This window comes from Megachile rotundata, chromosome 5 (assembly GCF_050947335.1).
Source record: "Megachile rotundata isolate GNS110a chromosome 5, iyMegRotu1, whole genome shotgun sequence".
NCBI lineage: Eukaryota > Metazoa > Arthropoda > Insecta > Hymenoptera > Megachilidae > Megachile > Megachile rotundata.
Window position 1 is genome coordinate 20163035 of NC_134987.1, and position 9420 is coordinate 20172454.

A 9420-nucleotide genomic window follows, 5' to 3' on the forward strand; every position below is an offset into this window, starting at 1 on the left:
GGACATTTTCAAAGCATCAAATATTCGGAATACTTGAAAACGTACGGGATAAAAAGGGCAAAGTATCGTCGGGATAATCGATTGGTTTCATTTTATCGAATCGAACATGGTACTCGAAGAGTTAATGCATGTTTTACACATTCTCGTGCGCGATAAACGCATAAACATCTGTGACGCACATTGGAATAAAAATTTCCTCGAATCCTCTTAGCACATAATTTTTTACTGTTTCTAGAACCCTTGAAAAACATGAAACCGGAACACCGCTTTAAAAAATTCGAGTTTTAAAAACATTCAGTTAGAATACATTGTTCCCGCCCACTCAAAGGCAACATATGTTGTTATAAAAATTAAAATACAATACGGTATCATAAACGGAATATATTTTTATAGCTTCGAATGCACTTTTTACTTCAAAGTAGGATTATTCGGTTATGAAAAATGGTATAAAAAATGCAAATGATATTGTGAAATGTATAAAATTATACTTTTGAAGATAAATTTCTAACTTAGAATATCTACAAAAGCACGATAAGCGGGTGAAAATTAGAAAGCGTGTATTCTGGTGTACATACAATTTGTTATATTAAAAAGTTGTCTATGATATTTTGTTGCAAAGTTACACGGTATTTAATTAAGATAAATACTTGGAAAGATAAAAGTAGTTTGAATAAACTGGTTAAACTGCATAGACAAAAAACAGGATACGATTCCAAAGAAAATATGAATTTCGGTAAAAGACTACGTGTTCATTTTACGATTTCCTCGATAAATCTTGATCGTTAATCAACAGTTAGGAAAGAAAAACGATTATGCAGACATATTGTTCGGTTTTAATCGTATCGATGAGACATTGCGAGTACGTACCGCGAGCCGTCGCTTCCGTCGCCAAAGACACGTGGTTGCCGCCGTCGTGCCGCACTATTCCGAAACACCTGCGCGCACCTTCTCCGCACAAACGATCTCGCGGATGCGTCACACAATCTAGAAACACCTCCTCTTGCTTCCTCTTTTCCGGTGTTCTCCAGAGTCTGTTATTCATCGAGTACTCCGGTGGATTCGGTTAACGGCTCACTTTTCGCCGGAAGTGTCGGGCGCGGATCACGAAAACGCGCGAGCGACTCGGCGAGGGAGGGTCCCGATACGCTCGGGTATGGAGAGGGCGAGTCAACGGACGAAGAGGGGAGGGACAGAAGAATCGAAGCAGAGAAATAAAAGTAAAAGGGTGAAGGAAAATGAATCGAAAGGTAAGAACATGGAAGAGATCGAGAGTGTGAAAAGGGGTGAGAAAGAATGGATCGAAGGAAAAAGAGACAGATAGACAGAAAGAAGGGGAAACAGAAATGACGGAACACAGTCCGGCAGAGAAGTCGTGGGCACGATCGCCGTCACAACACTAGCGGTCCGGTACACTCTTCCGACGCTACGTACACACGATCCTCCTCTCCTTGTCCCTGCACGATTCTCCGTCCCGTTCCCTCTCGATCAGCTGCCCCTGCACCCGTCTACTGTACCTGCCAATACCACTATCTACACTACACATGTACCTGCAAGTTACACTAATTAACTTTACCAATAGCTTCGACGCCTGTTCGAAACTCTTTCTTTCCATCGTGCTCTGTTCGACGGAAATCTACGATCTCGATGCTTCTTCCTGCCTAATCCGATAAATATATCTTAAAAATACTTCGATCTACACGTAGTAGAGTATAAAACCGTTCTATCTATCAAATATGGGAAACAAAATAATGCGAATAGAAACGAGACGCGAGCGGTGGTACTCATTGATAGGTTAAGGTATGGTATTACGCGACATTAATCCTCATGTAGGTAAGCAAGCATTTGAAACGAAGATTTGATGCCGCTACATCGAAGTCACGAAACGAAACTTAATGTCATGACAACGCAACTTCTGTGAGTATAACAAAAGGCACGACATTTCGTGAGATTACATTAAAAATCTCGATTTACTGGCATGTAAAAACGTACCCTTAATGTCACGCGAAAACGGCATGACATTTCGTGCTATGGCAATAAGAATCGCGATTTATCGTCACGTGGGAACGTACCTTTACTTTGACCCACTGGTATTGAGCACCACTGATGGCAGCACACCTCTCGCGGCACTATTTGTTTCCTAGATCGAAAACAAAATTTGCTATGCAGTTACCCGTGATTATAATGTATGCTTACTCTGTCACGCGATACGATCAGATTTCGACGGGTCGAACCTTTACCTTTTACCATAAATTCATCGGTATCTCGCAAAACAGATAGAAAGTTCGACTTTAAAAAATATTATAAGCGCATATAAATGTTCGTGATATAATAAAAATTGGCGTCACGATAAAATCGCATGAAATCCTCCGTAGTAAACGATCGCACATTGTCAGCGAGGCGATGAAATTCCTGTTCGGGTGCGAAAAATATTTGTTAAGAATCGAGAGTAACGTGGAGAAACGTGGTTTTTGGATCCCCATTCAGAGCACAGAAACACTTAAAAGCGAACATTTGTTGCGCGCGTGTGCGATGGTGCTCGTGTATGTTTGGTACGCGCTCGATCTCGCCTCTCTTTTCCGCCTCCTCCGGCTCGATTACGCTCCGAGGAGAACTCGGAGGTTCCCTCCTACCTTGACGGCCGCAAAAGCACGGACCGAGACAGGGCAATCTACTAGGTAAGACTAGTTCCTCCACCCAGTCGTGGACCCGTTTTCTGTCCGCCACTCTCTCCCTCCCGTTTTATCTGCTTCTCCTTCTTCCTCATCACGATTTTCCTCTTCCTCTCCCGTGATTCTTGATCTCGCCTCCTCTTTCTTATACGCGGTTGCTCTTTTTATCGTCTCTCGAGCTGTGTCTTTCTCCTCTTCTACCTCTTTGCCCTCTCCTGGAGTAGCGTCGCGTAGCGTCGCGTCGCGTTGGTTCGCCACAACCGTCACCGCTCTTTCGTCTTTGGTCCTCGTGCAACGCATGGAATTCTGTCTCCCTTTACTTCTTGCCGCTCCTTCTTTCACCCAGCTCCTTTCTTTCCGTCTTGCTCTTCGTAGTTGCTTCTCCTTTCCTCAAGCTTTCGCCCTTTCCCTTCCGCGAGATAACATCGCCGGTTTCGTTCTTGCTTCGACGCCTGTCGTCCTTGTTATTCCGTCGCTGAAACTTTCTTCACCAATATATTTATTATACGTTTGATACGTATTGCGAAATTCTTTTTACCTTCTATCGCCGTCTTCGTGTTACACCGTCGATTTTCTTTTGTTCCCTTGTCGGACCTGCCTCGATCCTCGTGCATCGGTTAAGGTTTATTTGCACGCGGCCTATACGTACGCGCTCTCTTTGCTTTGAAATTTTCTTCTCCTTTCTTTTTATACTTATAATTCGTTTTGCTTGTTACACGCGTTGCGTGTTCATAAATCTACCGCGTGTCGAGGATTTCCTCTCTTTTTCGTCCGGCCCTATCTTTATCCGTGCTCCTACTTCATCGGTCATGCGCTTCATCGATTCGCCGAATAAATTTCAAATCGGCACGATTCACGCGTTTCGATAAATATTCCTAAAAATAGGCGATACGCGCGATGCGTCGAGTGTTGAGGCTTTTATGGCATAAATTGTCACCAATTCGATACATCGCGTAGGGATAGTATGTCGTTATGCAACGCATGCCCATACACCGTGCTACGATAAAACGCGTGGCGTTATAAAGTACGACGATCTACCTCGAGAATGTCTAGCACGCAGCGAACTAATGCGTGGCGATAAATCGTGTACCGATTCAACGCGTGGATACTTCATACGCTTGGGTACTTCATTCGAAACACGGGAGACGTGTGAGGTTCTAACGTTACGTGGGTCTTCTGGCACATTTGGACGATTACTTGGATGAGCATTCGCGAGAAAATTGAGACGGATGACCCGCTTGATGGCGAATGTCAAAAGTATCGTTACGTTCTAGCGTGACAAACGAAATCGATGCTTTTTGATACGCGATGCCGTTATATCGCGAAGTTTTGAACCAATATAGAAAATGTTATTCGATAAAGATATGTGCAGTGCAATTTCCTTTGCAACAGACTCGACTCAGCTAAATACCTGTTTCAACAGAATTAATTGTAGCTATGCGATTATGAAAAACGAAACTGAGCGTTTTTAGAATGAATATTACTTGCAAATAAACGTTGCTTTCGCAGGAAACTGTTTTTGTAAGTTGTCGTAAAATTGCACGAACGACGAGTGCAACGCGTGTATTAGAATCATATTATACAGCGTTATTTTTCAAACATCGGCTTATGATTTCGGTTGAAATTCAAACTATAAAGTGCAGTAGTCATTTACATAAAATAGAGTGTCTATTTTATCGGGGATCAAAATATTCGTGCATTGATATTAAATTATTGAACAGACTCGCCGCAACCACAATTTTGGCTCAACGTGATATTTCATGAAATGCATAAATTTTGCCGCGATGTTAATCCTAAAATATTACCTAATAATATTATCGTACATCATTCATTTGTTATTCCACGAAGCACGCGAAACGACGTTCGTGTAATAAACCGCAAAAATGTAATCGACCGCAAATCATAATTAATAGTCGATGACAAGAAATTCTAAATTCAGTTTCCGCGAATGAAGATGGTAGATTGAAATAAATTAACGTCTTCTTATTTCATCCTTTATTCTCGACGATTTGAGGTCCCTTCCAGATAATGACCTATCTTGTCTCCCTAGAAAGTTACTTCTTCCACGAGTTCTCGCCTTTTTTGCTTTCCCAGTTCGCAGAGATTTATCTCCATTGTATTTCAGATCATCTTTTACTTCTTAGAGCTTCCTCTCGCGTTTTTGCCTCTCCTCCATTCATTTATCATCAAATATAGTTCTGGATGCGTGCGAATATCTCGAAGACTAATGGTATACTGTATTCGAATGCGATAGAAAAGAAAATATCATTTAAATAAACTCATCAACTCGAGATCGAATTCGGCAAAGATTCCGAATCGGAACAAAACCTTGAATACTTTAACGCAAAAAAGGATGATTTATCAGCCGTGGAAGACATCTATAGAATATTCAAATTTTCTTAGAAAAAGCAAATGAGATTTTTATGAGAATATTAGGTAGCATAGATCGCGTTACCAGGGGATTTGCGTTATGGGGTTGATAAAAGAGGGCGCGAAAGCGGATCTAAAAGCGAGTAAGCGATAGTAAACGCGACGCGAGGGGTTCAAGCAGCGTCACAATGAAATTGAAAGGTATTCGTTTCAAAGCGCATCGTGGCGTTGCGATAGCGTGCGCAATGATTGCGTGGAATACAATAGTCGATATACAAGGATCAGCCGTATATTGTTACGATCCGTTGAAATGGCTGCGCTATTTGTATCCTTTGGTAGAGAAAGCTCTTTGTTACAAATCTCGCAAGTATACAAATGCTTAAAAGACATAAGTGAAACGATACGGTTACGATTGCGTGGATTTCCTTCCTATCGTGTTTTAGAAAATAAAGAATACGATTCTCTTGACACTTTCACTGTTATGGGGTTTTCAGTTTATCGCCACATTAAGTGCAACGTAATTCTTGATGGCGTTTTATTTGTAGGACTTATTGTATAGTAAACGTAAAAGAAAAAGGTAAAAAATTTGGGGTACATTTAGGTCTAAATGCAATCAATTATTCGAAGGATCTCCGAAGGACGAGCAATTTTCGAGATACGAAACTTTTCTTCTGGCATCACGGTAACAAAAGTAGCCTAATGCTATTTACTTATCGAAACCCCAACACTGAAATGGGAATAGGGTACCTTTTCTTCTTACGTTACCATTATCGAAAGTTCAGCGCGAGATCGAATTTCTTCTCCTTTGAAAAGAAAAGTAAAGGGTCAACGAAGTGTACATACATCAGTTCCACTAGAATTGATCGACAATAAAAGAGGCCGTAAAACGAGATAAGTATTGCTTGTGAAACCGTGTAACACGACTATCGACGTCAAGTGTAAAATATGAATGGCGAGGAAGATAAAACATCGCTTACAACTTAGAATAAATCGGAAACGCTAAAGAAAGAAACGAATTGAATAGCATTATTGATATACAAATAATATTATATCGATAGTACATAACAATCGCTATAATAATAAATCGATGGCTGAGATGTATATGCTTCTTCGATTAATAACTCGCCACGAATAAATTTCTTATTCTCTGACGTAGGAACGAAAGCTTTCGTTAAGAATCAAGGTGGTGGGCTTCAAATTTCGAGCACCGGAGGTATTCGAGGCGACAAATGGCGTGAATTCGTTTGCGAATCGAACCGTAGATAAATAAAATGGCGTTCACCGAACGGGACCACCCACTCGATGTTCTCGATCGACTTGATGGTTTCTGTTCGAGTCGAGAGAACGCCACAAACTCCGACTAACATTGTAAGATTCGTTCGATCGCGTATGACAAACGGTCAGCCATAACGTTGAATTAACTTCCAACCGGTCGGTGTACGGTTTGATTGAGTCTACCGAACCGTGTCAGCCAGGATGCATTGAATCCTACCTTCCTTATACCCTGTAATAGCCGATCGACTGTAAAATACTTGTAAGTAGGGTAACGCGATTCAGTCGGTTGTCGAAACTTTTTTTCGCGCGACGCCATGTGTCAAGACCATTTGCACTGGTCGTCGGAGACACTCGATTTTTTGTTCATCCGAAGGGTATCGGAGAAGCAGGGAGCCAAGAAGCTCTCCCTAGCTTTTTAGAAGATTGTGCTACTTTACTTTCGGATATATTGAATTTTAGTCGATGCTTTGCGAAACTTGACGACGATGAATCTTCTCGTGTCGTTAATACGAGGTTTTGGATACGAGTAATGTCAAAAGAGGATCGTTACTGTACTTTTTAAACGACTACCTGCCTAATTTTTCAACAATTTCTGCAATAGTAATCTTGACGGTATCGCGATACGAAAGATTCTTATAAGATTAATAATACTGTAGGGAGAAAAAGTATTCGGTCAATCGGATTGCTAGATGGATCAGGATTCGAATCCGGATTTTCCGCTTACCGATATTCATAACTCCTTTATATTGAGCTATCTGGACCGTCCACGAATATTCTCACCCTACTTCTTAAGGTTTAAATATGGCTGCTGCGCATATCAGAATCGATGACTACTAAATACACGTTGTACATAATTCAAAAAGGAAAATTTAAGAAATTTCTTTGCAAGTGTGGTGAACCTAACGGATGGTCAGGATTCCGCATTGAAGGATTTTATCGAGAAACGTTATCTTCCAGGTCCTTAAAACGCTTCATTAAGCAGCGATAATGGCACGAGCTTCTTTAAATTCTTCGAGTTGTGCGTAGCTAACGAGTCCTCGTTGTCATCCATTGAAAGGCAAGGTGAATTATTGGGAATGCAACATAAATGCCAGGGAAGGACGGGTCGTTAAACCAGCAAGTTTGTTACTCGCTCTGCATTAGAAGAAGGTAAACAGACGCAGCAATTGAATGGAAGCATACGGCACGCGCAACCAATTAAATTCCAACGCAATTTATCCTTGCCAGTCCTGCCAACATTCCGTATTATTCTTGGCTGCTTTTCGATACGAGACACTTTTGTGTTTTCTATCGCTTCGCTTTTATTCCTCTACCTTCGCCAGAATAATATCGACTGACCGAGTCTGGCAAAAACTGTCCAGCGCTATTTTTTCCTACATTCACCGGTTCTAGTAGATAAATAGAATTAATTCTAAATCCTATAATCCTGCGAATTCGTTTAAATGAAATTTGAATTCTGCATTCGATAACATTACTATGGAAATTCGAGCCACGGCGAAACAGTGTCAACGCGATCCATGAAATCTGTACTATAAAAGCAGAACATGCGTATGTTATATCAAGACGTATATTCGTTCGTGAATTTCACGGTATTTTACAGTCGCGGAGGTATAACACGGAGCCGAGAACGGCGCTTCCGCCGATCCCTGCAATTTCAATACCTTTTTCCTACCATACTTCAACTTACAACCTTAATTATTCTTCGACCAATGACCGGTTGTCATCGACAGCCGCGATGACCAGCACAAACGGACCACCCTTGAGTGTTCGCCATCTACCACGGCGTATCGTTTTTCTCTGTCCATAGGTTTAAGAGGATCGGCCCGTTGAACAGAGAGGAACAAGTAAAACTGGAGCGGGTTTTACGCTTCTCCGCTACCGGATTACGTAAACTGGATGCACGAAGCGGATAGTCTTCTTGTTTGCGATAAATCAACGCGACCACCCTGCGCTTCGAGTGACGAAGAAACGAAACCGGGGATGTAATTTGATGTACCGATGACATTTTTGCTTGTCAACGGTAATGTTGGTGTTTTCGTGTTGGAAGACAGACCGTGGAGTGATAAACGGGGACGCGGCGATTTATTTCTCGGACGTTTGTTCTATGATAGAGGAGGAGAACAAGAGGGCAATTCTTTAGACTCAATTTCTTCGAGAAGGAAAATCGGATTCGGTCGTTCGATCGATACGAACTTGGGATTGAAAAGCGAAGAATGCGAGACGGTAACGAAAATACGATGAAATTGCTACATTATGTAGCGATTCTTTTTAAACGAGTTCCACGTACCGGGTTTTTATTCCCTTTAAATTTTACCCTTATTCTTAATAACTGCTATCATTAAATTTACGATACCTCCTAATGTATTTTTAATCAAAATGTGAGTCCTAACTACTCGTTTATTTCTGCCAATTTCCTTAATTCTTATATCTCACAGTCGTATAATACGTCGCTGACAGTGATACATGCAATTATGAATACACACATGGTTGTAATAACGTGTATCCTAACATCGAGATCGAAAGGCAATACATGATAATTATCTTTATACGAACTGCAATACCAAACACGGATAAAAGAAAAAGCAGCTCGTTTCAATTGGGTGAACCTGGCCAAAAAGTCGACTAAAATTGTCCTATCGGGCTCGATCCGGAGCCTGATTGAATCCGTATTTGGATCGTTTCGAGTGTAACCATAGGAGGAACTGCACACGCAATCGATATACCGGGTGTTCCATGCGTAATTTGAATTTCTTTTTAAACGATTACTTTCGTTTTCAAAGCGATGAAACGTCATTGTTTGTTCGAAACATATTTGCGAAGCTTTTTCCTCGAATACAGGAAAAAATATAGAGATGTAAATTATATAGGTGATATGTGGAACAAGTTATTTTGAATTGCTTGAGACGTCCTATATTTGTCCGGGTCGTTCGTCATTCCGAATTTACTTACCATTTTAAGATCCCATCTCCTTAAAAGGATCAAGGATTGCTTTGTAATGCCGACGTCAATGTTCCTTGAGCGGCAACGGGACTATCTTGGTTTGCCACAATTAATGATTCAACGAATACGATCGATCACTCGTTCCAATTAAAATCGTACCAAGGAA

At 41.2% G+C, this 9420-nt stretch overlaps 1 protein-coding gene and 1 long non-coding RNA gene across 6 annotated transcripts in view; both read right to left on the bottom strand.

Moving 5' to 3' along the window:
* The window catches only part of LOC100878633 (A disintegrin and metalloproteinase with thrombospondin motifs 7), a 46395-nt gene extending 43704 nt beyond the window's left edge, over positions 1 to 2691 (bottom strand). For 2 of the 5 annotated variants that reach the window (XM_076531724.1, XM_076531725.1), the window contains exon 1: positions 868 to 2689. The gene's annotated coding sequence lies outside the window, so the exon portion shown is untranslated. Of the gene's footprint in view, positions 1 to 867 lie in introns of all 5 variants that reach the window. The other 3 variants (XM_012285217.2, XM_012285216.2, XM_076531726.1) reach the window with 3 other exon arrangements.
* A 1956-nt stretch (positions 2692 to 4647) lies between these two features.
* LOC143264448 (uncharacterized) lies at positions 4648 to 9402 on the bottom strand. The gene is made up of 2 exons (XR_013038168.1): positions 9264 to 9402; positions 4648 to 4904 (listed from the first exon to the last, which is right to left on the bottom strand). It is a non-coding gene; the product is annotated as an uncharacterized LOC143264448 (long non-coding RNA).
* Positions 9403 to 9420: the final 18 nt, after the last annotated feature.